Here is a 23282-nt window from a genome sequence, read left to right on the forward strand (position 1 = left end):
AGAGAGCTGGGACCAAAGTAACAAAGCCTACCATCAGTAACACACTATGCCGCCAGGGACTCAAATCCTGCAGTGCCAGACGTGTCCCCCTGCTTAAGCCAGTACATGTCCAGGCCCGTCTGAAGTTTGCTAGAGTGCATTTGGATGATCCAGAAGAGGATTGGGAGAATGTCATATGGTCAGATGAAACCAAAATATAACTTTTTGGTAAAAACTCAACTCGTCGTGTTTGGAGGACAAAGAATGCTGAGTTGCATCCAAAGAACACCATACCTATTGTGAAGCATGGGGGTGGAAACATCATGCTTTGGGGCTGTTTTTCTGCAAAGGGACCAGGACGACTGATCCGTGTAAAGGAAAGAATGAATGGGGCCATGTATCGTGAGATTTTGGGTGAAAACCTCCTTCCATCAGCAAGGGCATTGAAGATGAAACGTGGCTGGGTCTTTCAGCATAACAATGATCCCAAACACACCGCCCGGGCAACGAAGGAGTGGCTTCGTAAGAAGCATTTCAAGGTCCTGGAGTGGCCTAGCCAGTCTCCAGATCTCAACCCCATAGAAAATCTTTGGAGGGAGTTGAAAGTCCGTGTTGCCCAGCGATAGCCCCAAAACATCACTGCTCTAGAGGAGATCTGCATGGAGGAATGGGCCAAAATACTCATTTCCTCATTTTGTCTGTCATAGTTGACGTGTACCTATGATGAAAATTACAGGCCTCTCTCATCTTTTTAAGTGGGAGAACTTACACAATTGGTGGCTGACTAAATACTTTTTTTCCCCCACTGTAAGTGTTCCTTTCCTCCTGCAGCCTTCAAAGAAGTGTAAATGAGTTTTTGCAAAGGGGCAGGTATTTTGAACAGCATTCTTTCTCATCGTTCACTGCAGGAGTGTTGCGTCTACGGAAGAGCGATATTAAGAGTGTGAGAAATATGTTCTCCTTAATTCTGTTTGATGAAAATGACATGGCACATCAACAGCTCGCTTCAAACTCTTCTAATAAATGATGCCTCTGATTAGTCTCAGCTAAATGTGTCTAACTTGTCAGTGATCTCATATGAACAGCAGATTTCATGTTCCCTAATGGACATGTTCAATTATGTAAACAAGCTTACAGGCAGAGTTTGACTGATTTACCAATATGGCTTTGAATTTGAATTAGTTTTTTTATTAGTTTTCTTTCCAAATCAAATGTCATTTTGCAGGGACAGTGGGCAAGAGAACTTTACTGATATAAAGTAGAAGTGATTTGTGCACTCGTTACTTTCATGTGCACCCAGACGCACACACTGTCAGCTGATTCGCTGATACATTCTGCGTTTCAATCATCACCTCTCCTGTTTCACCATTCTCTCTCTCTCTCTCTCTCTCTCTCTCTCTCTCTCTCTCTCTCTCTCGCTCTCTTTCACTCTCCCCTCTCTACAGGGACGGCCTGTTCAATAGGGCGATATGGGCGACGCACTGCCAAACGGGAAAAGGAAGGGATTTTTTTTCTAATCAATTATATCACGGCAACAGTAGTTATCAGTGTTGTAATCTGATCTGACTGCCACTAAATGTCAAATCAGGCTAAAGTCGTGCTTCAAATGGCCCCGCCCGTTTTTGGGCGATTTCAGTCAGGTTGAAAATCGGCCAGAAGTCTCTCATAGCCTGTCATGTAAAATCTATTTTTTTCAAATTTCAAAGCTTTCAATACATTCTCTATGGGTGTCTGTGGGCTTGCACTTACGCGCTTTCGTCATACGTGACGTAACCATGAACGTAACTAAGCAAATAGCGGCTAGCAGCGTCTCTGTTGCGACCTGCAATGTGGCGTTATTTTATGTTTTTAATTTGTACACTTAGTGGCGTTATTTTATGTTTTTAATTTGTACACTTAGTTTACAAACATTCTGCCAACCATGGATTTCCAGTGGTGGGTTTTGGACTGATCTTGTTGATCGTGTACATACCCGCTACGAACGGACTAAATAATGAAAACGTTGCTGGCAGCGGAATCCAATACAGCTGGGAGACTTGGCTGGATGACAGAGTCCCGGACAGAGAAGTGGAGCCGGCCGGCTTCACCCTGGTCGGAGCGGACCTCGATCTGACAGTCACAGGGAAAATCGATCCTGGTAAGAGAGCGACTCTGTAACCCCGAGCCCCGACATTGAACTGCTTTCTGTGTCACTGCGACCTTACTATCTGCCCCGTGAGTTCCCCCAATTGTTTGTTACCGTTGTGTACTGTTGATAATCACAAGTTTACTGGAGAACTGAGACCAAGTAGAGACTTTGGACAGGGTGGATATGGTATAATAAAGGCAGTTTATTCAGAGGTAAAGATATCTGGAATCGCGTGCACGGACTCGTTCGTCAAACTCTTAGGGAGCTATCTGAAGAGAGCCCCGAAAACATTGTGTGCTGACATTTTATACAATAAATGATGTAGGTTGAATCTAGTAGTTCTGATCTTCTGATTGGTCCTGATGAGTTGGGCGAGGTCCCCTCCACTGTTGCATTGGCTCTGAGTCAGGTTCTCTGTCTTCAAATGTTCAGCCTAAAGAGAGGGGATTTTTGTGTGTGTGTGTGTGTGTGTTTAACAGTGATGATGTGTGTGTGTGTGTGTGTGTTTAACAGTGATGATGTGTGTGTGTGTGTGTGTTATCAGTGATGATGTGTGTGTGTGTGTGTGTGTGTCCTCAGAGCAAGAACTCGTGAGTTGGAAGAACTGAGAGACCTATGGCGTGGGTGTTGTCCTTGGCCACCTGCTGACAAGGCTGACAAGATAGGACTCTTTTGTCCATTGTTATAGGATAGGAACAGCATTGATTGAAAACAAACGCCCAACACAAAATGGGTCATGCACAAGATTTTAGTCAGACCAAGCCATAACATTATATATTTACTACGACAGTACATTCAACCAAAAGCTAATATAACAAAGGCATCAGAGATTATTTATAATCTGTCACAGAAACTGGAATCCATCTCCCCAGATCAGTCAATAAATGCTTCTGGTATTGACTTATATGCTGCCCCTGTCTTCATGTTGTTGCTGGACATATCTTTTTTAAAATGTGTGTAGGTCACCTAAATCATCAGAAAAATTGCCCCTCCTGAGAATTTTTTCAGGAGCCGCCACTGCCTCTCTATCTCCCTTATCAAGAGTATCCAAAAAAGAAAAAAATGAAAAAATGAAGAAGAAAAAAATTATAAAAAAAAGAAGAAAAAAAAGAAGAAAAATATGGAAAAAAGAGTATCCACTCGGTCTCCATTTCTGTTACATCACAGACAGTCACATCTATCCACTTCAGTCAGACACCCACAGCATCCTCTGACCCCCACCCCTTTATCCAAATCTGTCTGAATACCAGCTTGTTTTCCCCTGTGTATCCAGGAAGAAAACAGAGAAAATGGCTGCTATTTTGAAGCCTGATAATAATCTGTGTCGCTATTTTAAGACCCAAGTGCCTGGGGTTGGAGGGACGGCTGATGATGAAGGTTGCTGATGTCATCGGCGTTGCCGGGCAACCAGAATATTTCCAGTTGGCAGGGTCTGGCTCACCAGGGTGAAGTGGCTGATGGGAGGCAGCGATTAGAGACGCAGTGAGGGCAGGCGGCTGGGTCTCTGTCCCCCACTGTCCAGCTCCTCTTGCCCAAGCTCCAGCCCCATGGACATGACCCGCTAAAGGCTCTTTCCTTTAAAGCTCTCTGTCTCAGTACAAAGGTTCAGGTTCATTGTAACGTTGTGGGGAAATATGTCTAGGAGCAGTACACAAGATGTCTATTCTCTAGGAAGAGACATTTGGTAATCATCACACAGAGAGGATGAATAGAAGCTGAACAATTAAGTACTAGACTGTGATATTACGCAAATGGGTGCATAATGAATTGCAATTAAATAAACCTTTGTAAGGTTGTAAATTAAAGTGCAATTAGAAACAGGATCCTACGTTTTGCAGCAAATTAGGTTTTAGAAATAATGACTATCCTTTACAACTACAGTGTTTCTTTCTTGATCTCATTCTGACTATAGAGTTAGAGCGTTCATTCCCCTGGCCCTGTACTCTGCACTAGAGAGGAGCCAGTCCTGTCTGTGGGTCAAAGCCACCATGTGAAGTGGCGCTGTGTGTGTTCACATAGCCTCCTTTAAACAGCCTCCTCACCAACATGAAAACCAGTAGCTTTGTGCTTGGCACTTGAGGCTCTAAAGTCCAACACGATTATGCCCCAGAGAGTCAGGAAGTTAAGAGGAAGTCTTAACTACTCAGCTTAGCGCTTATTATGGATGGCGACGCGACTTCAGTGCATTTCCAGTGGACGCAGTGGAAGTAACCGCAGGGTATGGGACTTGAAGTTTGTTAACACGTTTCACCTTACAACAGGGGCTAGGTTAGTGGTAGTATCTCCTCCCACCTTATGGTTACGTTACTAGGGTAACGTACAGCTATGGTGTAATGGACATATACAGGGTCCCCTTATCTAAAGCTATAAGACTACATCCCATTACCAAAGAATTCAAAGAATTCCAGCCAGATAAAAATACCTAATGTGCCCTTTGTTTAGCCGTACTACCCAGATACACATTACATACACAATCTATTTTCAGATGAAAGCCCTTCCTTTGGCCAACCTTTCCTTGTTTTCCGTGCCCACCTGTGGATTTTCGTGGCGCGTCACACCTAGCGTGTCACTCACTACCATATGGCTCCCGTCCCACAGACTGGCTCATTAAGAGGTTCCTGGCTCGTGGTGGGCGGAGCCACTAGCGTAATTACAGCTTGGCTCTCCTCCGAGACACTTTGTGTGTGTGTGTGTGTGTGTGTGTGTGTGTGTGTGTGTGTGTGTGTGTGTGTGTGTGTGCTAGCCTCTCACTAGAGGCTGCTGGTGTCATTGGCTCCTCAAGCAGAGTGGTTTTCTGTCGGCTGCTAGCTCTGCCTTGTTTAAACTCCATAGACCCGTAAAGCTGGTGTTCTTCATTACGCTGGTCATTTTGTAATTAGCAAATTTGAGATGCTATTAGAGCAGGTGTGATGGCAGCTTTCCCTTTCTACTCCGCTACCTGTTCATCTGCATACGGAACTTTGTGCATGTCTGTCACATGCCTGTATGATCCAGAACTGAGCATCAGCTGTAGAGGACTTTATTTGTGACCTCCATGGAGGTTCTCTCTCCCTCCACTCCCTCCCTCCCCCCTACCTCCCAGGTACAGCTGCTCCAACCAGAAGGGCTTATTAACCAGCGCTGCTGTAGCTCTGCCGCAGTCTGGCACCTCAGCTCACTGCTGGCTGGGAGGTTGTCAGACTGTCTGGACAGGACTCTATGGGCTCTTAATGAAGCTCTAAAACAGATATGCTAATGTTCTGTAAGAGTGGTAAGGCGTGGGCCTTTCCTCGGATCCTGTCTGGGACAAATCTGTCAAGCCAGGGCCTGAGAAAGTTACTCTACATTTAAGCAATAAGGACTGAGGGGGTGTGGTACAGTGAGGGAAAAAAGTATTTGATCCCCTGCTGATTTTGTACGTTGGCCCACTGACAAAGACATGATAAGTCTATAATTTTAATGGTAGGTTTATTTGAACAGTGAGAGACAGAATAACAACAACAAAATCCAGAAAAAAGCATGTCAGAAATGTTATAAATTGATTTGCATTTTATTGAGGGAAATAAGTATTTGACCCCTCTGCAAAACATGACTTAGTACTTGGTGGCAAAACCCTTGTTGGCAATCACAGAGGTCAGACGTTTCTTGTAGTTGGCCACCAGGTTTGCACACATCTCAGGAGGGATTTTGTCCCACTCCTCTTTGCAGATCTTCTCCAAGTCATTAAGGATTCGAGCCTGACATTTGGCAACTCGAACCTTCAGCTCCTTCCACAGATCTTCTATGGGATTAAGGTCTGGAGACTGGCTAGGCCACTCCAGGACCTTAATGTGCTGCTTCTTGAGCCACTCCTTTGTTGCCTTGGCCATGTGTTTTGGGTCATTGTCATGCTGGAATACCCATCCACGACCCATTTTCAATGCCCTGGCTGAGGGAAGGAGGTTCTCACCCAAGATTTGACGGTACATGGTGCCGTCCATCGTCCTTTTGATGTGGTGAAGTTGTTCTGTCCCCTTAGAAGAAAAACACCCCCAAAGCATAATGTTTCCACCTCCATGTTTGACGGTGGGGATGGTGTTCTTGGGGTCATAGGCAGCATTCCTCCTCCTCCAAACATGGCGAGTTGAGTTGATGCCAAAGAGCTCGATTTTGGTCTCATCTGACCACAACACTTTAACCCAGTTCTCCTCTGAATCATTCAGATGTTCATTGGCAAACTTCAGAAGGGCCTGTATATGTGCTTTCTTGAGCAGGGGGACCATGCGGGCGCTGCAGGATTTCAGTCCTTCACGGCGTAGTGTGTTACCAATTGTTATCTTGGTGACTATGGTCCCAGCTGCCTTGAGATCACTGACAAGATCCTCCCGTGTAGTTCTGGGCTGATTCCTCACCGTTCTCATGATCATTGCAACTCCACGAGGTGAGATCTTGCATGGAGCCCCAGGCCGAGGGAGATTGACAGTTATTTTGTGTTTCTTCCATTTGCGAATAATCGCACCAACTGTTGTCACCTTCTCACCAAGCTGCTTGGCGATGGTCTTGTAGCCCATTCCAGCCTTGTGTAGGTCTACAATCTTGTCCCTGACATCCTTGGAGAGCTCTTTGGTCTTGGCCATGGTGGAGAGTTTGGAATCTGATTGATTGATTGCTTCTGTGGACAGGTGTCTTTTATACAGGTAACAAACTGAGATTAGGAGCACTCCCTTTAAGAGTGTGCTCCTAATCTCAGCTCGTTACCTGTATAAAAGACACCTGGGAGCCAGAAATCTTTCTGATTAAGAGGGGGTCAAATACTTATTTCCCTCATTAAAATGCAAATCAATTTATAACATTTTTGACATGGGTTTTTCTGGATTTTTTTGTTGTTATTCTGTCTCTCACTGTTCAAATAAACCTACCATTAAAATTAGACTGATCATTCCTTTGTCAGTGGGCAAATGTACAAAATCAGCAGGGGATCAAATACTTTTTTCCCTCACTGTATATGGCCAATATACCACGGCTAAGGGCTGTTCTTAGGCGTGACGCAACGTGGAGTGTTGGCCATAAACCACAAACCCCTGAGGTGCCTTATTGCTATTATAAACTGGTTACCAACGTAATTAAAGCAGTAAACAAGTAATTGTGCGTCATACCAGACAATATCCTCAAACTAACCGTTTATTATATATTATGATCCAAAATAGAACGTAATACATTAAATAACTGCATAGCACATATATAGTGATTGCACATCATGCTGTTTTATATTGAATACTATGCTTACCGGCCTATTTAATTGGTGCAGATATCAGAAATACGTTGTATACTGGTCTGTTGGTTCAGACAGGTCAGTAGAGAGATGAGATGTAGGACAGTGCTGCAGGAATGTTTGCCGTCTCCTCTCTCTCTCTTAGCTCTGCCCCAGTAGGGGTCTGCTGACCTTGGGCCTGCTGTCTGATCACTGTCATCGTCTGACTTAGTTACCCAGCAACCGCACATCACCGGGACAATCCAAAGTTACCCCAGCACCGCATATCATCGGGACAACCCAATCCCCCCCGCTCTCTCTACACACACAGACGCAGGCACAGACTCACAGAAACACACACACACACACAGCCTGCCCCCTGAGATCTGACACCTGACATGTAAGAAGGGTCAGATGAAGGACAAGAATGGCCAGATAATTGCCTGACTCAAGATTCTGTGTGTTTGTGCTTCTGTGTGTTTGTGCTTCTGTGTGTCTGTGTGTTTGTGCTTCTGTGTGTTTGTGCTTCTGTGTGTTGGTGCTTCTGTGTGTTGGTGCTTCTGTGTGTTGGTCCTTCTGTGTGTTGGTCCTTCTGTGTGTTTGTGCTTTTATGTGTTTGTGCTTCTGTGTGTTTGTGCTTCTGTGTGTTTGTGCTTCTGTGTGTTTGTGCTTCTGTGTGTCTGTGTGTTTGTGCTTCTGTGTGTTTGTGCTTCTGTGTGTTGGTGCTTCTGTGTGTTTGTGCTTCTGTGTGTCTGTGTGTTTGTGCTTCTGTGTGTTTGTGCTTCTGTGTGTTGGTGCTTCTGTGTGTTGGTCCTTCTGTGTGTTGGTCCTTCTGTGTGTTGGTCCTTCTGTGTGTTTGTGCTTTTATGTGTTTGTGCTTCTTTGTGTATGTGCTTCTGTGTGTTTGTGCTTCTGTGTGTTTGTGCTTCTGTGTGTCTGTGTGTTTGTGCTTCTGTGTGTTTGTGCTTTATGTGTTTGTGCTTCTTTGTGTTTGTGCTTCTGTGTGCATGTGTGGTATGTGGGTGTGTAAAAGTCAATGTGAGATTAAAGAGAAGAACAAGCCAAGGTGATTCTGGGAGAGTATTCATTAGTGGTTATATGTCAGAGATCCCAGAACAAAGATAAAGGATTTGTGTAGCTCTGTGTCTGTACAGACAGACCAGTGATGGAGCTTGGCTTTTAGACGGCACCCTGGTATGAAAGGGCACAATGCTACCTCTCCTCTCCTCTCCTCTCCTCTCCTCTCCTCTCCTCTCCTCTCCTCTCCTCTCCTCTCCTCTCCTCTCCTCTCCCCCTCACTGCATGCCCTCTCACAGTGTCCCTCCATTCATCACTCCCAAACAGCCTCTCACCACCACAGACCCAACAGATCTGTCTGTCTGGAGAAGATTTGTTTGTGTACTGATATCTGACCACTGAGAGAAAGAGAAAGGGAGAGAGCGAGACCCCCACATCTTTCATCCCTCGTCCATGTCTAAACCTGTTTTCACACTAATTTCCTCACAGTATCCCTCTCTCTGGTAGCCATCCGGAGCCTCGCTCAGTCGACTCTGCTTGTTTTCACTAGACAATCTTCCCTGTCATTGGGAATATAAAGATAACGTCCGGCTTCAATGTTTTGAATGTGCCAGGGGGAATGTTTTTCTGCTTAGCGTAGCCTTGCTGTTTAAGAACACTAAATGAATGGAGAACTAAGCAGTGCAGTGGCATATTAATAGGCCTTCCTGCCTCTCGCTGAAATAAAAACAGCTCTGAATATCAAGTACTAGACTATTGCAGTATGCAGCATGTTAAAATATTGTCCATTGGTTAGAATGGAAATTTGGCTTCGGTCTTTCCCAACACTCCCAGACCGCTCAGGTCGGGTCTGGTGTATTCAGGTTTGGGTGGACCCGTGAAGACCTCTAACACAGACACGTTGAGAGGCATAGGGTTAGCAGCAGTGCAGCCCCTCGATTGGGGTTAAGTGCCTTGCTCAAGGGCACAACAACAGGCGATGGTACATGGGATCAGACAGAGTCCAGCAGCCTTCCAATTCAGTTCCATTCCCATTTTTGTGTTGCCCGGCACAGGGCTTGAACCAGAAACCTTCCAGCTGCTGGTCCGCCTCTCTCATCTCTAGGCTACTGCTGCCCCTTACACCTCACGAAGAACTCGGGACAAAATGTAATTATTTGAAACTGGAACAAAGATCAAAGATTGGTTAACAATCAATAAAAAAAGCACTGTAGATCTATACTTTTCCCATGGAAAATGTTCCAAGGTGTTTTATTCTCTGTGCTCTAGTATCCACTAACAGCCCAGATGTACCTGGTTATGTAAGCAGCCAATTAAGCCCTGTGCATTGTTTCACTTCTAAGTGTTTAATTGGCGAGAGCAATTATATTGGGCCATTATATTAGTGGTCTCTGCTCATCTCTGTTCCAGCTTTAATTGCTGGCTGAAATCTGCGCCGCAATTACAACGACTGCCGCTAACAGCAAGATTTAAACACACGCTGCTGCCACAGCTCAGTGGGTTTATTGTGTTATCCTCACATGCTCCCATTTAGAGAGGCCTGTCACGGTCTACATGTGTTGCTATAATCTGCCATTTCTGCACTGATCCATATATGGGCTGAGCAGACGCACACAGCTACTCTGCACAGGTTTATTGATCTCTATCCACATATATATATAAGAAGAGTCGTAAACATACGGTAGGCCTACTACACCATGTCATCTCCCTGCCCTCAGGGTGTGGTATATCACACCTGAGGAGGAAGCAGAACAGTGGCTGGTTTGTTGTCATTGGTTACTGAGGTGGCTGAGGCCACCGGCTGATAGGCCTTGACTTTTGACCATGTAGGTGGGACCAGGGCAGACATATATCCCCCTTCTGCACCTCCCATTGGGGGAGACCTCCGTGTTGGCCCCTCAGTGTTGGCCGTCAGTGTTGGCCGGAGGTAGAAGGGCTTTGAAGTCTACAGGGAGTGATTAACCTGCTGATGATTAATGAGCCCAGAGAGGTGCAGAACATCTCCAGTTCAGAGGCCACTGCCCTGGTGGCTAGAGGAGGAGGATTCATTTCTCTCCCTCCATTGATCTGGGATGTTATGCGACATCTCCATCACAGTCAAAATCCCCCCTCCAAGCAAAGAATGCCTTATAATATGGATAGAAGCTTAGTCCAAAAAGCTTGCTAAGAAAGTGAAGTAGGTTAGAGTGCTCTCACGTTCAGATATCTCCATGACAACAGGATACAATGATGAGGATGGAGGAAGAAAACTATTTTCGGTGGTCACAATTGGTTCTTCTCCTATCCTCCATCAGAGCCTCCCCTGTGTGATGTGTCACCTCTTTGATGGTTCTGCTGTATTTAGGTTGGAACCAGGGCTGTAGTGTTGATGTGTGGGCACATGTGACTGGGGACAGAATAGACAGAGAGATATCTCAGTGTAAAGTGGAGCAGCTGTGTAGAGTGGAGGTTGGTTGTGTGAGTCAGAGAGCCCATAGGAGTTGTCATAGTTCTGGTAATGTAGGTTAACTCTGCTCACAGGAAGAACACAGGGCTCAACCACAGCTTTGATGACATGCCTGCCAATCACAAACCATTTTTATTTCTAGGGATGCATGAAACTGACTTTTGTTCCACTCAAAAGTATGAATAATTTGTTCCCTTTTGCGCATTCTGTAAAACTTTTTATGGTTGTGTGGTAAAAAGTTGAGATTGTGGTGTGTGCATGCAGGGGCGCAACTTTGGTTTTAGGGTTTCATTTTTTTTATCCAGTCGGATAAACACTCCAAACAGCCTACCCGACTGCTCGGAGGCATCCGCATGGTCAAAAATGCAATTTCAGAATGTGGGGGGGACATCCCCAGTGAAAGTTGCGCCCCTGTGTGCATGCGTGCATATTTTTCTATGTGTGTGTGTGTGTGCGTACGTGTATATGAGTGTTTATAAGTGCGTGTTGCAGAGATAGAAGAGTAGTGTGGAAGTTGCTCCCTGTCTCCCCCTGCTGGTCAGGCTGGCAAACCCGTTCCAGGATATAATGGTGAGAACTAACCTGTCTCCTTCATTAGAGCAGAACTATCCAGGGGTGTCATGCACCCCCAAAATCTGAGGGGGCACAAAGAACGCAAGGATGGTTGTGGGGTGGTGTCTAGGCCCCCCATCCGCTAGTTGGAGAATTTTGCATTTTTCAAACACCTGAAACAGCTTTTTCATGTAAGCTAGAGCCATAATCATTATGTTTAATCTTATGTAAAAAAAAATATTTCTTCTGCATATCTAAGCAGAAAAACCTCTTGAGCTGTCTGTATCCTCCTGATTGGTGGTTCTTGTTTTAAAGAAACTAAATATGCTTCTCTGCATCTCTGCTAAAATCTGGGCAAAAGATTTAAAGGAATGTGAGTCTTATTCAGTACATTTAGTAATTGCTTGCTTTTCTAAAGTCTACCAACCTTGCCAGCAGCCATGCCAGCTAAGGTACACTATATATACAAAAGTATGTGGACACCCCTTCAAATTAGTGGATTTGGCTATTTCAGCCACACTCGTTGCTGCCATGTGTATAAAATCGAGCACACTGCCATGCAATCTCCATAGACAAACATTGGCAGTAGAATGGCCTTACTGAAGAGCTCAGTGACTTTCAACGTGGCACCGTCATAGGATGCCACCTTTCCAACAAGTCAGTTCGTCAAATTTCTGACCTGCTAGAGCTGCACCGGTCAAGTGTAAGTTCTGTTATTGTGAAGTGGAAACGTCTAGGAGCAACAATGGCTCAGCCGCAAAGTAGTAGGCCACACAAGCTCACAGAACAGGACCGCCGAGGGCTGTAGTGCATAAAAATCATCGGTCCTCGGTTGCAACAACCACTACCGAGTTCCAAACTGCCTCTGGAAGCAATGTCAGCACAATAACTGTTTGTTAGGAGCTTCATGAAATGGGTTTCCATGGCCAAGCAGCTGAACACAAGCCTAAGATCACCATACACAATGCCAAGCGTCGGCTGGAGTGGTGTAAAGCTTGCCGCCATTGGACTCTGGAGCAGTGGAAACACGTTCTCTGGAGTGATGAATCACGCTTCACTATCTGGCAGTCCGACAGACGAATCTGGGTTTGGCGATTGCCAGGAGAACACTACCTACCCGAATGCATAGTGCCAACTGTAAAGTTAGATGGAGGAGGAATAATGGTCTGGGGCTGTTTTTCATAGTTCGGGCTAGGCCCCTTAGTTCCAGTGAAGGGAAATCTTAACGCTACAGCATACAATGACATTCTAGACAATTCTGTGCTTCCAACTTTATGGCAACAATTTGGGGAAGACCCTTTCCTGTTTCAGCATGAAAATGCCCCCGTGCACAAAGCGAGGTCCATACAGAAATGGTTTGTTGAGATCGGTGTGGAAGAACTTGACTGGCCAGCACAGAGCCCTGACCTCAACCCTATCAAACACCTTTGGGATGAATTGGAATGCCAACTGCGAGCCAGGCCTAATCACCCAACATCAGTGCCCGACCTCACTAATGCTCTTGTGGCTGAATGGAAGCAAGTCCCCGCAGCAATGTTCCAACATCTAGTGGAAAGCCTTCCCAGAAGAGTGGAGGCTGTTATAGCTTCAAAGGGCGGACCAACTCCATATTAATACCCATGATTTTGGAATGAGATGTTCAATGAGCAGGTGTCCACATATTTGGTCATGTAGTATAGATAGACCAGCTAGCTACTCTAACTTGATTGATAGCCTGAAATGGCTTCTTGGTAGCTAGTTATGAGGTTTGGAAATTGGTAACCTATCTGGGCTAGTTAAAGCCAACTTCATAACATTTCTTGGTGGCTAGTAATATTACAGAGAGTAGTATTACAGAGAAACAACAAAACATTTACAAAAACAAAATATGTATTTTTTTAAACAGGACAAATCTGAGGGGGCACGTGCCCCTGTGCCCCCTATGGGCATGACGCCTCTGGAACTATCCCAAATGTTCTGAAATGTCTCAGTCAATTTACCTGACCAGTATGCAGAGAGATACTGCTTTTCAGGCTCTGCAACTGTAATCAGTTACATGTAGTTGACAAATACAAAAAAGGTATTAATGTCACACTGTAATTGTTTTAATATGTGCACGTTTGAGAGGAGTCCAGGCATGTTGACTTGCGAAAAGAAAAAACACACACCATCAAAACAATGGTTGAACTTTAGAGCAAGCCACATTTTGACATCCCACCTTGCTGGTGAAATATAAGCCTTATAAATCAGATTTCTATGCACCTCTCTCTTCTCCAGTAACAGTGATCGACGATGACATGCAGGAGGTGACGCCAAGGACCCTGGGAAATATTGTGGTGAGGTAAGCCAGCCGCATGGTCATGGTCACACCTCTGTGAGCAGCTAAGTAATTCTGTTATTCTGGAGTAGCAAACCTTTCTGTCTCTGCCTCAGGGATAAACACACAGGGAGATGGACTCACACTCTCACTTTTAGAAACTTGAGCACAGTAAAAATAACTCCTGTTTTATATGTGTTCAAATATGAGGGTGGAATTGTTTTATGGAAAGAATTTACGTAGAATCGATCATACAAAACATTTCTACATCACCCAGGGCTACATGAAGCACCCTCCTCTCCATACAGATAGGTCTCCACTGTAGGAGCTCCATCAGAAGGACCTGAGAGAGAAAGAGAGAGAAGTGTGTGTGTTTACATTACATTTACATTTACGTCATTTAGCAGACACTCTTATCCAGAGCGACTTACAAATTGGTGCATTCACCTTATAGCCAGTGGGATAACCACTTTACAATGTTTTTTTTTTTTTTCTTTGGGGTGGGGTAAGGGGGGGTAGAAGGATTACTTTATCCTATCCCATGTATTCCTTAAAGAGGTGGGGTTTCAAGTGTCTCCGGAAGGAGGTGAGTGACTCCGCTGTCCTGGCGTCGTGAGGGAGCTTGTTCCACCATTGGGGTGCCAGAGCAGCGAACAGTTTTGACTGGGCTGAGTGGGAACTGTGCTTCCGCAGAGGTAGGGGGGCCAGCAGGCCAGAGGTGGATGAACGCAATGCCCTCGTTTGGGTGTAGGGACTGATCAGAGCCTGAAGGTACGGAGGTGCCGTTCACCTCACAGCTCCGTAGGCAAGCACCATGGTCTTGTAGCAGATGCAAGCTTCAACTGGAAGCCAGTGGAGTGTGCGGAGGAGCGGGGTGACGTGAGAGAACTTGGGAAGGTTGAACACCAGACGGGCTGCGGCATTCTGGATGAGTTGTAGGGGTTTAATGGCACAGGCAGGGAGCCCAGCCAACAGCGAGTTGCAGTAATCCAGACGGGAGATGACAAGTGCCTGGATTAGGACCTGTGCCGCTTCCTGTGTAAGGCAGGGTCGTACTCTCCGAATGTTGTAGAGCATGAACCTACAGGATCGGGTCACCGCCTTGATGTTAGCGGAGAACGACAGGGTGTTGTCCAGGGTCACGCCAAGGCTCTTCGCACTCTGGGAGGAGGACACAACGGAGTTGTCAACCGTGATGGCAGATCATGGAACGGGCAGTCCTTCCCCGGGAGGAAGAGCAGCTCCGTCTTGCCGAGGTTCAGCTTGAGGTGGTGATCCGTCATCCACACTGATATGTCTGCCAGACATGCAGAGATGCGATTCGCCACCTGGTTATCAGAAGGGGGAAAGGAGCAGATTAGTTGTGTGTCGTCTGCGTAGCAATGATAGGAGAGGCCATGTGAGAATATGACAGAGCCAAGTGACTTGGTGTATAGCGAGAATAGGAGAGGGCCTAGAACTGAGCCCTGGGGGACACCAGTGGTGAGAGCACGTGGTGCGGAGACAGATTCTTGCCACGCCACTTGGTAGGAGCGACCGGTCAGGTAGGACGCAATCCAAGAGTGAGCCGCGCCGGAGATGCCCAACTCGGTGAGGGTGGAGAGGAGGATCTGATGGTTCACAATATCAAAGGCAGCAGACAGGTCTAGAAGGACAAGAGCAGAGGAGAGAGAGTTAGCTTTAGCAGTGCGGAGAGCCTCCGTGACACAGAGAAGAGCAGTCTCAGTTGAATGACCAGTCTTGAAACCTGACTGGTTTGGATCAAGAAGGTAATTCTGAGAGAGATAGCAAGAGAGTTGGCTAAAGACGGCACGCTCAAGAGTTTTGGAGAGAAAAGAAAGAAGGGATACTGGTCTGTAGTTGTTGACATCGGAGGGATCGAGTGTAGGTTTTTTGAGAAGGGGTGCAACTCTCGCTCTCTTGAAGACGGAAGGGACATAGCCAGCGGTCAAGGATAAGTTGATGAGCGAGTTGTGTTGGGAGCTGATTGTGTGAGCCGGGTCACGGCGAGGGCACATCAGTCATTCCTCCCCATTGTGCTCTTATCTGTGAGCCTGTTACCTGGAAATCACTCCCATCTTCCATTCACCACCTCATTGTTATTGCTGCCACTGTTTCTGCACCAACAAGGTGGATTACAATGGATTCAGCCCAAGCTGCTATGGAGCTTTTCATCAGAGAACAAATAGCCGCAACTCTTAAAACCAACCCTTTTCTCTTGTTTAAGAACTAACACCTAGCTCTGAGGTGAATTAATAATGGAGAATCTCTCTTCGAGAGTCAAGATGGTGGGAGGCATCAGAAGTCCTCCACCCCAGACTTTTATTTTCTTATAGTGCATTGTGCAAATGAACCTTAGGCATTGTTATTGCCTTTGGGTGGCGAGGATCTCACGTGTTAAGAAAAAGCATTAGCGCCCTAATTGAATTTGGTTAGTTTTGTTGCTTCAAAGGCTGTTATTTTTGTGTGTGTGTGTGTGTGTGTGTGGAAGTGCATTCAAAAAAGGTGACAGCCAAATTAGGATATAAATGCAGGCGGTTGAACCATGGAACATGATTAGGTCTTGGTTTATCAGAGCAATATCAGAGGTGCCCTAGATCTGGCTGCAGTCAAAGACAGACGGGGAAAGTTTGAATACTCTCAGTACATACTTTTTTTTATCTATTCCAACTTTGTTCAAAGGTTATTTGTTCTTGATGCAACTACAGTACACAAACATGCTGCTTTGTAAACTGGTGTGATGCAGACAGGGCTTGAACTTGGATGACCCTCTCAAGAACATTTGGGGGTGATCGAGTGACCCTGGGTAAACAAAGGCTCAGATACTCAGTCACCCTATATGTGTGTGTGTGTTCACACGGAGGGTCAGGTCAGGCCCAGCAGACACTGGGCAACATGTCTGAACCCACTAAGGTGTAGTGTAATAGTATCCACGACCACAGCCCCCCCAACTCTTTTATAAACCTTATAGACTGACAGGCTTATCTTTCCAATTTAGTCACTTGCTAAACCCAAAGTATTATAAGGGTTTAGATATCCTAGAGTATCTTATCTCTCCATAGAAAAACAGTGCCTTAGACATCTTGATGCCGGGGGGGGGGGGGGGGGGGGGCGGGTTATTGTGACAATGGGTTCATGGGTAAGGGAAGACAACCCTAGACCTCCTCTGACATTAAAGTTATAAAGGAACTGTTGTTTTGTAGCATTTGTTATTAGCTCTAGTTGTTGTTGGATGTTATTTGTAGCATCACAGAGTATGGCTCTTTCTTCCCTCTGTGCCACTGTAATAGTCCTCACCGTGATTGGCCTGGAGATCCAGCTGTCCCACAGTGTCACCTCTCACTGCTGCTGTCTGTTGTGTGTCAGACACTAGTCTCTCTCTCACACACACACCCTCTCTGTCTCTCTCTCCTCCAGACTGCCACTACCACCAGGAGCAGCCGTATCTCTGTGGCAGAACCAAGAGCTTTTCAAGGAGCTCTACTTCACCAAGTTCCCTGTAGGTGATCTCATTGTAGATTTAAACTCTTGAATTACCATGTAAATAGGGACAAGGTACGTGGATTTATTTTTTGCTGGCCAGTGATGCCATCTAGTGGTTCAAATGTAATGAATGATTATACACTGAGTGCACAAAACATTAGGAACACCTGCTCTTTCCATGATATAGACTGACCAGGTGAATCCAGGTGAAAACTATGATCCCTGATTGATGTCACTTGTTAAAATCCACTTCAATCAATGTAGATGAAGGGGAGGAGACAGGTTAAATAAGGATTTTTAAGCTTTGAGACAAGTGAGACATGGATTGTGTATGTGTGCCATTCAGAGGGTGAATGGGCAAGACAAAATATTTAAGTGCCTTTGAATGAGTATGGTAGTAGGTGCCAGGCACACCGGTTTGAGTGTGTCAAGAACTGCAACCCTGCTGGGTTTTTCACACTCAACAGTTTCCCGTGTGTATCAAGAATGGTCCACCACCCAAAGGACATTCAGCCAACTTGACACAACTGTTGGAAGCATTAGAGTCAACATGGGCCAGCATCCCTTTGGAACGCTTTCGACACCTTGTAGAGTCCATGCCCCGATGAAAGTAGGCTGTTCTGAGGGCAACTCAATATTAGGAAGGTGTTCCTAATGTTTTGTACACTCAGTGTAGATAACAGATCAAAAACACTCAAAAGTGATATACGCTAGAGTGGTGATTTTATCTGAATGTCAGTCATTACCTGCTGTTTTACCTTAGGGTTTCTATGACACCATGGACGCAGGCTACGTGGATGAGGAGGGTTTCCTGTACATCATGTCTCGCTCTGATGATGTCATCAATGTGGCGGGCCACAGGCTGTCGGCAGGGGCACTGGAAGAGGTATGAGCGGAGATACTAATAGACCCAGATTGCATGGATATGAATCCACCTGTTAACAGGTTATTCCCTTGTGTTGTGGTGTCTGTGTCAGCCACACGGTGGAGACACATAGCTAATGACTGGAGTAGAAATGTCATTTGGAAAAAGGTTTCTTCATGTAACCTGACCAGAAATTTATTGTAACATCTCTGAATGTTCTTGCCTAAACATCAGACTGTGCCATGGTTACGCCATGGATTTTCAGTCTGATCGAAGTCGCCCTAAAAAATACTCAATAGTCTCTACAAGCCAGAATGTTGAATAAAATGTTATTTACAGTTACTTTACCGGTTGTACATGTTGTTGGTCCTTTTGGAGGTGGAGATAGGGTATCCACAGCAGTGGAGGCTCCTCAGAGGAGGAAGGGGAGGACCATCCTCCTCAGTGAATTTCATAAAACTTTACTAAATATAATCACGTCACCAAATAATTGATTAAAACACACTATTTTGCAAAGAAGGTCTACAGTAGCCTCAACAGCACTCTGTAGGGTAGCACCATGGTGTAGCCGGAGGACAGCTAGCTTCCATCTTCCTCTGAGTACATTGACTTCAATACAAAACCTAGGAGGCTCATGGTTCTCACCTCCTTCCATAGACTTACACAGTAATTATGACAACTTCCGGAGGACGTCCTCCAACCTATCAGAGCTCTTGCAGCATGAACTGACATGTTGTCCACCCAATCAAAGGATTAGAGAATTAATCTAGTACTGAAAGCATAAGCTACAGCTAGCTAGCACTGCAGTGCATACAATGTGGTGAGTAGTTGACTCGGAGAGAAAGAAAATAGTTGAACAGTTTTGAACAAATTAATTTCTTCCTAAATGAAGGAGAAGCAAGAGAGAAATAGAGAGAGAGATTTTGTCTTTTTTTTCTCACTTGCTTAGCTAGCAAATGCAGCTAGCTAGTTTAGCCTACTGAAACACCCTGCTCAAACAGAGGGATGCTTTGTTAGCTAGCTGGCTATGACTATGCAACACAACACTGGAACTCTTCCAAGTCAAGGTAAGCTTTTGGTTTTACTAATTTATTGCCACCGGGGCCCGCCGGTGTAACTGCTTACTGACTGTACACTGTAACTTTACTGCATGATTGTAGCGGGTTTACTAACGCGTTAGTTCTATTAGCTATGCTGACTATGATGTTACTTTAGCTAATATGGTGACAACAATGTAGCGGTTTGTCTTCTTTTTTCTTTTTTTTCCTGGTCACATACAGCTGATGTGTTGTGCATTGATGTCAACAAGCAAAGGTTAAAGGAGGAGACCGCATAACGTAGATGCGAGAAGGAATACAACGTGGCTGATATGAAACTGTGTTTACGCGTGATCGGGGGTGTATTCATTCTGCCGATTCTGTTGAAAAACTGAACAAAATGGGGATAAACATACCTGAATTTGTCCAATAGAAACTCTTGTTTGCAACTGTTGGACTAATGATTACAATATCAGCTGGATGCAGGCAAGAGTGTGCAAGGTGGTATTGAATGTCACTGTCTGTCCATGTGTGTGCACCTACGTTGTAAACTTTTATTCATAGGCGAGGTTGTAGCAACCTAATGATGGGAATAGGGAAAATTTGAGTATCATGTAGTAGCCTAAACCTATTGCTGTTACATTTAACTGGGTGAATGGAATATGAATGACAGTCATGCAATATGCTGTAATAGAAATGAGGCCATGCTCATGAAAAAAAAATCCTCCTCCCTCGTCTGAAACAGCACTGACCGCCACTGATCCACAGGAAAGTGTTGTTTTCCCGACTTTTTGCAGCGCCGGTAGGGTCTGTCGCTTGTATTTTCAATCTCTTAACGCATTGCATATGATGCACAATATGTAAACAATAGCCAAATGTAACTGAACGTAGTCGACCGAAGCACATTTCCTCACAATCAGCTGAAAGTGTTTGCCGTTTGGTCTGTGGTTCGGTTAAGCTCTGCCATATTGTGCAAGTGTTTGTCATGTGCGAACGTGGTTTGCATGTGTTTGATGCCATTCCATTCGCTCCGTTCCAGCCATTATTGTGAGCCGTCCTCCCCTCAGCAGCCTCCACAACAGGTAAAATAAGTTGAAATGAAGTTTGTTCAACATTCTGACTTGTAATGGGATTGTTTGGGAATGCTGAGCCTACATGTTAGAGACGGGTGTGTAAGTATTTCACCCTCGGATTCTAAAAGGGGCTATGTGTGTTCCAGTCTGCTGCACCCCGGGGTGGTGGACTGTGCTGTGGTGGGTCTGGAGGACTGCCTGAAGGGTCACGTCCCCCTGGCTCTGTGTGTCCTCAGAAACGGTAAGAGACACAGTGACCCAGAGAGATACAGGATAAAGGTCCATTTAATTGAGCAGTTTGGGGATCCAACATTCCTGTGACTGTGGGGTTATAAAAAGTCAAACATCTGTGAATGTGGGTCTGTCTCAGACCTACAGAAGAGCCAGGAAGACGTGGTGAAGGAGATGGTGAGCCTGGTCAGAGAGACCATTGGACCAGTGGCTGCTTTCAGGAAGGTGCTGATTGTCAGAGGTCTCCCCAAGAACCGCTCTGGGAAGATCCCCCGCTCCTCCCTGGCTAACCTGGTCAACGGGAAGCTATACACGGTAACTCACCACACATTCACCCACCATGTCAATGCTTGTCAATCCTGTACTTGGATTGAAGCCAAGGCACACTTTGAGTCATGGCTGCATATTAATAAATAAAGTTGGTTGGTACTGGAAGACAAAGGTGCAATTATTCACCAAGAATAGCACTGGATTATTATTCATGTACAGCTGCCAATTATCTGGCGAGCCGATGTTGGATCAATTTAATTCATACCGACAAATTGAATAAAAGTTTGAGGATTATATCAAAGATGAAATTCACTCACGATGTAATAAGATTTAAACAGATCAAAAATAGAAATGAAAAAAAAATGGCTACTACTAGTAGTATGGAAGGCTGTGTCTGTCTCCACAGATATCTCCTACCATTGAGGACCCAGATGTATATAAGGACATTGAGAAGATGGTGAAACAGGAGCTGAGAGCCGCTGGACAGTAACTCTCTAACCTCCTGCTCTAACCCTCCACCTGGACTGCAGACAGTGCAGTCTACCATGAAGAGTGGACTAGAACTGTACCTCTGACTGGACAGAAAACAGTCCGATCGCTGGTCACTAGAGCTGTATGTACTTTAGCCAACTCCTCTGACTTTCATTGGCGTGACAATGAACATGGCACAATAGAAGGAGTTGACTATAGCACAAGCAGATCTGCAAACAGGTTACAGTATATCTTCACTATTTCACTGTAGACACTCCCAATTGTAGATTTAACAGTTACGCCGTCTAACATTACCCAAAGGGAACAGTCATTCTGAGAGATGGGTGTCACTACCTCTGTGTGGGGGTGACATTGAATAGCCAGGACAAGAAATGACATGAAATAACTTGATAGTATGTACTGTAGACCTTGAACATTGGTTAACAATCTTGTGAAAATGTGTAGTATATTTAACACTGTGAAATAAATTGTGAAAAAACTTGGTATAGCTATACTGTCAATTCTCTGAGTAAGGCCTAGAGTCAGATCAAGAGTTAACCGGCAATAGCCGACATCCACATAACTGTTTTGGCGGTGTCAAATTGGTGAGAAGCTGCTCCTGATCATTGTCACAAAGCCACACCCGTCCCACTCATGTTAGAAGTTCAGAAGGAGAAAGTGTAGGCTATATAGAAATAATGATGCTCAAATTGAAAATCATTCAACAAAATAATGTGGATATCTATCAGCCTAATCAAGGTGTAGATTACAACACACATTCCAGTGTTCAAACTGGTAAACAGGGATGCGTGGTATTTCTCTTAATGAGATTTTGTGCAGCCAATGGCAATGTCTGCTTTAGGTATAATATGTGAATGGCATAACCCTAACCTCCAAGTTTGGCCACGGCTGTTTCCAATGGAGGAAAAGAAGGAGTTCATGGTGCATTATAATCTAATGTCTCTTTACTTTCAACATTTACTGATAGTGGGTCACAAATCATCCAATTTGTAAGTCGCTCTGGATAAGAGCGTCTGCTAAATGACGAAAATGTAAATGTAAATGTATAACGCCAGGAGCCGCTTGTGCATTTCACAGCTCTAACGCAGTTCCACCTCAGACTCCACCAAAACAACCACTATGTGGTTTGAAGCCTAAATTTGTCATTTCCTCATGGGGTTACTAGTCATGGGTACCAATATTAAAGATAGTACAGGATGAAGAGAGGCAGAAACTGCCTCTCCAACAGAAATCCCAGATCACACTTTGTAGGCGATGTCATCGGGTCTAATGGTCGTGTCATGCAGAACTGCGCGTGTGCAGGCAGTAGAGGTCTTCACGAAATGAACCTGGGGCTTTCCCACCTGCACCTGATATGTATAAATATTTATTTTAAATATAGAGACCCGTTCCAAACAGACCCAAGGACAACTAGACTCATTCCGTATAGACCTGGTCGGATCCAGACCCGGTCCGATCCGAGTGAGGGAAGCAGCAGAAGTTATTTTTTAAGCTACTTTATTAACCGGAGCTGATAAAGTGCGAGAGGAGGGAGAGGTGCTGCTCTAGCAGGCGGGGGAGGGGCCGTACTGTGAGCGAGTGACACGGGGAGGAGGGAGGGAGAGACTAGAGACAACAAACAACCAAACAAGCCGACTTGCGCTATAGTAGACTAATAGCTACCATAGCTAGGTTATTTAATATCAAATATGATTATGTAGTAGCTACCTGTCTTGGACTGCATCAAACCGGGAGAAGCGAATGTTAGCTAGCTAGGCTAACTGAGGCTGCAGTGCATGTGCTTTCTCATTCTACAGTTACAAATAACAACCATTCAGAATATTAATAAGTAGCAGCCTGCCTACCTGTTGGCTCTTGGTCGTTGTAGCCTATCATTCTCCTTTAACTTTTAATTCCATCATTTTAATGCCATCTTCCATTGATATCCATATAGATATCTTCTAACTTTTACCACACACGGAATGAGGCTATATGACTGTAGCCTATTGCCGTTTATAAGACTTATGATTGGCCAACAAGCTACACGAGCCACGCTCCACTCTCGTGAAAAGCAAGAGCAGAAGCAGATATTATACCATTTCTTTCTCTCTCTACTGCAGCAGTCGTGTCCGGATCTGTACGGGCCCTTCCGGACAAGTCAGTTCAATTTACACATACCCGAGTCCCATGACAATCGTATCAGATCCGACCCAGACCCGTGACAT

General features: G+C 45.2%; 1 pseudogene across 1 annotated transcript in view; it reads left to right on the top strand.

Moving 5' to 3' along the window:
• The window catches only part of LOC311140067 (acyl-CoA synthetase short-chain family member 3, mitochondrial-like), a 54118-nt pseudogene extending 33042 nt beyond the window's left edge, over positions 1–21076 (top strand). Inside the window, exons 11-18 of the transcript in view lie at positions 10678–10790; positions 11286–11349; positions 13588–13651; positions 17045–17126; positions 17874–17996; positions 20227–20326; positions 20456–20631; positions 20993–21076. The product of the transcript in view is annotated as an acyl-CoA synthetase short-chain family member 3, mitochondrial-like (transcript). The remainder of the gene's footprint in view (positions 1–10677; positions 10791–11285; positions 11350–13587; positions 13652–17044; positions 17127–17873; positions 17997–20226; positions 20327–20455; positions 20632–20992) is intronic.
• Positions 21077–23282: the final 2206 nt, after the last annotated feature.

Source organism: Coregonus lavaretus, assembly GCF_964263955.1.
Source record: "Coregonus lavaretus genome assembly, chromosome: 13".
In the NCBI taxonomy this organism is placed as follows: Eukaryota; Metazoa; Chordata; class Actinopteri; order Salmoniformes; family Salmonidae; genus Coregonus; species Coregonus lavaretus.